The following is a 6,872-nucleotide window of genomic DNA, read 5'->3' on the forward strand; positions in this document are numbered from 1 at the left end:
ACTAGATTTAATTTTCAAAAGATCAAATGTTTTCATAAAGAACCAATTTCCTTAATGGATCTAAATTTTTATAGTCATGTGGGACTATAAACCACATCGTTACTACCATTGTTTATACCGCCGTATATAAATCACTGATGTACAAAGTGTGAAGAATAAAGAAGTGATTCTAGTATTTCAAGACTATATTGCTTGAGGACAAGCAACGCTCAAGTGTGGGAATATTTGATAATGCTAAAAACGAACATATATTTCATAGCATTATCCCTCAAGAAAGACAAGCTTTTAGTTGCAATTGTTCTATTTACAAGTGATATTCGTTTAAATAATAAAAGGTGAAGACAAAAGATAGATTCGACGAATTGAAGACGCAAACGACCAAAAAGCTCAAAAGTACAAAATACAATCAAAGAGGTTCCAATTATTGATAAGAAACGTCTCAGAATTACAAGAGTACAAGATTCAAAACGCAAAGTACAAGATATTAAATTGTACGAAAGGATGTTCGAAAATCCAGAACCGGGACCAGAGTCAACTCTCAACGCTCGACGAAATGGACTAAAAATTACAAGTCAGCTATGCACATAAATATAATATAATATTTAAATAATTACTAAAATTATTTATATATTATATTTATTTATATAATCCGTCTGCAAAGAAGATCCAAACTTGTGTGAGCTGTAAAATCAAACTCCGCGACTTGCGGAGTTTGAAGTGTTAAAATGCCGCGAGTCGCGGAGCCTCCCTGGACAAAAATGCCTATAAAAGCCAGCGCAATTCGACGTTTTATATATCCAAAATTCTATCTATCTCTCTATATGTAAACGTATATATATATATATATATATATATATATATATATATATATATATATATTTATATTTTAATTTTAATTTTAATTTCTAATAATAAGGGTATGTTAGCGCATATTGTAAGGGTGTAAGTCGAAATTCTGTCCGTGTAATGCTACGCTATTTTTAATCATTGTAAGTTATGTTCAACCTTTTTACATTAATGTCTCATAGCTAAGTTATTATTATGCTTATTTAATCCGAAGTAATCATGATGTTGGGCTAATTACTAAAATTGGGTAATTGGGCTTTGTACCATAATTGGAGTTTGGACAAAAGAACGACACTTGTGGAAATTAGACTATGGGCTATTAATGGGCTTTATATTTGTTTAACTAAATGATAGTTTGTTAATTTTAATATAAAGATTTACAATTGGACGTCCATATAAATAACCATATACACTCGATCGGACACGATGGGCGGGGTATTTATATGTACGAATAATCGTTCATTTAACCGGACACGGGAATGGATTAATAGCCACTAGAATTATTAAAACAGGGGTGAAATTATGTACAAGGACACTTGGCATAATTGATAACAAAGTATTAAAACCTTGGGTTACACACAGTCGATATCCTGGTGTAATTATTAAACAAAGTAATAAAACCTTGTTACAGTTTAAGTCCCCAATTAGTTGGAATATTTAACTTCGGGTATAAGGATAATTTGACGAGGACACTCGCACTTTATATTTATGACTGATGGACTGTTATGGACAAAAACCAGACGGACATATTAAATAATCCAGGACAAAGGACAATTAACCCATGGGCAAAAAACTAAAATCAACACGTCAAACATCATGATTACGGAAGTTTAAATAAGCATAATTCTTTTATTTCATATTTAATTTCCTTTATTTTATATTTAATTGCTCTTTTAATTATCGCACTTTTATTTATTGTTATTGTATTTAATTGCACTTTTAATTATCGTACTTTTTAATTATCGCAATTTTATTTCATCTCATTTTTATTTATCGCAATTTCATCATCGTTATTTACTTTACGCTTTAAATTAAGTCTTGTATTTATTTTTAATATTTTACATTAGGTTTTAACTGCAACTAAAGTTTTAAAAATCGACAAACCGGTCATTAAACGGTAAAAACCCCCTTTATAATAATAATATTACTTATATATATTTGTATTTTTATAAAACTAATATAGCGTTAAGCTTTGTTTAAAGATTTTTCCCTGTGGAACGAACCGGGCTTACTAAAAACTACACTACTGTACGATTAGGTACACTACCTATAAGTGTTGTAGCAAGGTTTAAGTATATCCATTCTATAAATAAATAAATATCTTGTGTAAAATTGAATCGTATTTAATAGTTTTTCCTAGTAAAAAAATAAAGTTATTTCATATACACCTTGCATAACATCAAGTATTTTTGGCGCCGCTGCCGGGGAACACCGAAGCAAAACGCCACACACATAAAAAAAAAATTTTTTTAATTAGTTTTCGTAAAATATATACTTTTTAAATATTAAACAAATAAAAAAAAACCGAAAAAGAAAAACAAAAATATAAATATTTTTAAGAGTTTGTTAAATATTTAAGTTTTATAAAATTTCTGTATTTCTATTTTTATTTTAGTTTTTAAAACATAAGTTTTTATTTAATTAATATAAATATTTTATATAAATATTAAAACAGAAAATATAAAACAGAAAAAAAAATATAATAAAAACTGAAACCTGTCGAACGAAACCCACACCTGAGTTGAATTTTCATCCACCGCGACTCGCGGGGTTTGCTGGTACGTGGCACCGCAACTCGCGGAGCCACCCTGATACGCGTGTCCCAGAACCCTAATATGCATTTAATACGGAGTAATTATTATTATTATTATTATTTAATTAAAAACCCTAATTAGGTTTTGTTATTTAATTAATTTAGTTTAGTTTTAATTATTTTATATATTTAGTTTAATTAGTTTATAAAATTAATAGTTTTATTAAATAAATAATATAAAAATAATATTTTTATAAAAATTGTAATTTTTACAACTTTTAGTATATTTTTATATTTTGTCCATTTTTATTTGTTTTAGCATAATTTTTTGTATTTTTCGCTCGTAGCTAGTTTTAAGTCTAGTATTTTGCCGTAGCTTATTTTTATTTATAGATTTTTAGGATTTGCCGTAAAATTCTTTAAGTGCTTTTTCTTTAGACTAAGATTTAGGTGCTCTAGAATTTTGCGACGCCTTTTTAAGTTTTAGTACCTTTTTAAGATATTGCCATTTGGGATATAGTTTTTCTTGTAAGCTTTAATATTTTTAGACGCAACTTTTAATTTTTTTAGTTTTTAGTTCCTTTTTAAGTTTTAACGCATTACTTTCTTATTTTTATTTTTCGACGCCTTTTACCTATGTATCAATTATCACTCCAATTAGTAATCTCAATTTTCAATTTTAATTTTAAGTTAGTGATAGTAATAAGGTTGGGTTAGTCGAGTGTTTTAAAGTTTCATAAGTCACTCTTTTTCTTTCTTATTTTTCGACGTCTTTTATTTTTCAACCCTTTTCTTTTTCGACCTTTTTCGATGCAGTCTTTTTCTTTCTTATTTCTCGACATTCTAGTTTTAAGACATAGATTTTTATTCTACTTCTTCTCTAAATTTCTTAAAATTACGAAAATTTATTTTAAGTGGTTAAATTGATAGACATCAAAATTTTCTGGTTCGTAGTAATAGTTGGATTTGTACGTGGACCGGGTTATTGGAGCCAAACAGTACTCAATTATATTGAGACCAAACGAATCCTGCCCCTCTACTGCATCTTTTGGCTATTCGAAACGTGGGCAAAATCAGAAAAGTCTATTAATTGGATAACTTATATAATTTTTCTTTCCTTTTAAAAACTAATAGGATATTCAGTGAATGCACGGAGCAAGACGTTCACCACCTTTTGTACGTTCACCACCTGTAACTCGATCAAGACATCTAGCTAATATTACCGCCGTTGATTTTTCTTTAGAATCGTCATCCAGTCGACCAAGTACTCCAATTCAAATTTCCGATAATCCATTTTTTGAACCCAACCTCACAATTGAGAATCCGGAGAATATTAAGGGACGATTCATAGATCCTGAACCATTAATTTTTCCTCCGGAACCACCAATCATTCAAACAGAGATTGTTGAGGAACGAACCATTAAATCAGAATCCTCTAGTGATTCAGATTCAACAAATTCAATTATGGAGAATCTGGAACCTCTAAGTATGGAAGACCGAATGAGAGCTAAACGCACTGGCCAAGGTCACGCAATTACTCATCCTGACATTAATGCGCCAGATTATGAAATCAAAGGACAAATTCTACACATGGTGACTAATCAATGCCAATTTAGTGGTGCGCCGAAGGAAGATCCAAATGAACATCTTCGTACCTTTAATAGGATCTGCACACTATTTAAAATAAGAGAAGTGGAAGATGAACAGATATATCTCATGTTATTTCCCTGGACTTTAAAGGGAGAAGCCAAAGATTGGTTGGAATCGTTACCTGAAGAGGCGATTGATACATGAGACGTTTTAGTTGAAAAATTTCTTAAACAATTCTTTCCGGCATCTAAAGCCGTAAGACTTCAAGGAGAAATTTTTACGTTCACACAGAAACCGAATGAAACTCTATATGAGGCGTGGACAAGATTTGGAAAGTTATTAAGAGGATGTCCGCAACATGGTTTAGACATCTGTCAAATAGTACAAATATTCTACCAAGGATGCGACATCACTACAAGGAAAGACATAGATATAGCAGCTGGTGGTTCTATTATGAAGAAAACCGAAACTGATGCTTACAAAATTATTGATAACACTGCTTCCCACTCACATGAGTGGCATTAAGAAAAAGATATCGTTAGATCATCTAAAGCAGCTAGAGCTGATTCTAGCCATGACTTAGATTCCATTTCCGCAAAGATAGATGCTGTCCAGAGACGAATGGAAAAGATGACTAAGGATATCCACTCAATACGAATTAGTTGTGAGCAGTGCGGAGGACCACATTTGACAAAAGATTGTCTCAGTATTGAACTAACAATGGAACAAAGAGAGAATATTTCATACATAAACCAAAGGCCTGGAAATAATTATCAGAATAATTATCAACCGCCAGGACCGATTTACAATCAAAACCAGAATTATAATCGAAATGTTCCATACACCAACCAACAAGGTCCTAGCAATCAACAAGTATCTCATAATACTTACAATCAACAAAGACCTAATTTTCAAAACAAACCACAACAAACCGATAATAATGTAACAACCCAAACCGTAACCGACCAAACACGACGAAATTGCAAACAAAAAAAATTTTTCTGGTGCAGGCAATCTGCGCGGCGCGCCAGGTGGCCGCGCGGCGCGCCAAATCACCTGGACAGCCCGCTGTCCCCGGAAGTCTATTTAACGAAAATGTTTGACTAGTTCCCGACATTTTTAGCCAAAACGCTTTTAACCATACATTCATATATGTAAAACTAGCACATAACTAAGGTTTGAGCGAGTTTTACAAAGTGGGGCCCACACGTGCCCAAAACGCCACTAAGTTTAAAATACAATGTTTAATACAAATTAGAGTTTCGACCACAAAAGGTTTAATTGCCAAACGACACAACGAGCATGGTGTTTGGGGTTAAACTACCCAAGTCTCGGTCAAACTCCAAGCCATAACCCAAAAGTGCTTCCTAATCATCGAAGCGGGAAACTCAATCCAAGGTAATGCCCTTACCCTTGTCCACACACGAACCTATAAAAAGGTAAACAACGAGAGGGTAAGCAAAGCTTAGTGAGCAAAATAATTATACATATACATATATAATCTACTTACTCGCATCACTTACACAACATCATATTCGAGTTTAACAATTCATCAAGCATGCTACAATACTAAGCATGTACCAATAACCGCAATACCACAATAGCTAGTAATACAATAGCATATATTTCATGATTAAATACTTTCAATACATAAATCACATAACCTTGGTTAACCAATTCGAACAAGGGAAACGGTGCTTAAGAGCCCGTTGGAGTTCATAACATCCGTTAGTGCTACTTAACCAACGCGTAGTCACTAATCCCCCGGGTGATGTCTTAAACAACGCGACTCACTCACCCTTTCCAATGTGGCGTCTTAAACAACGCGACGATTCCACATGCCATTCAATACGATGGATGGTGTCTTAAACAACGCGACATCCCCTCCATTACATTGTGGTGTCTTAAACAACGCGACATCCACTTCTTTACCATGTGGTGTCTTAAACAACGCGACATCCACTTCTTTACAATGTGGTGTCTTAAACAACGCGACAATGCCACATTCATGCAACACAAATAAATACATTATATACACATACGCATAATTATTCCACTCACCTTATGCCGTCGGTGATTACTAAACCAAGCTTGAATTCCGAGGTAACGTACCTATTTCACAAGCATATAATCAATCAATCGACTTGGCCTAAACTCATAACACACATCATCCTAGGTCATCTTGACCCACTTTGACACTTAACCCTAATTTGGGTCATTCTTACCAAAAACCCTAACTCTTGGCACTCAAGGCCTTCCTACACTTTAAATCACTAGATTTTAACACAAAACACTAACGTTAACCAATCTTGGTCCATTTTGACCCGTTTGACTCAATAAAAGTCAATACACCCATTTTGGGTCATTTATACCCAAATCACACCCATTTACACTTCCCTAAGGTGTTCTAGCAAATTATTAGCCAATTAGGGTTTCATAACAACAATTAATACCTTTAAAACCCTAGCTTACACATAATTGAGTCTACATGACCCAATTTACCCAAGAACACCCAATTTACCTACAAATGGGTCTTAGTGTTCATCTTCAACACAAACCCTAACCCATACACGAAAACAAAACAAGAATTGAAAGTTAAGGCATACCACAACTATCAAAATGTAGCAATTGACGAGATGAACAACTTTAGAACTTGGGCTTTAGCAAGAAACCCTCTTCTTCC

Source organism: Rutidosis leptorrhynchoides, chromosome 1, assembly GCF_046630445.1.
Source record: "Rutidosis leptorrhynchoides isolate AG116_Rl617_1_P2 chromosome 1, CSIRO_AGI_Rlap_v1, whole genome shotgun sequence".
Taxonomy (NCBI): domain Eukaryota; kingdom Viridiplantae; phylum Streptophyta; class Magnoliopsida; order Asterales; family Asteraceae; genus Rutidosis; species Rutidosis leptorrhynchoides.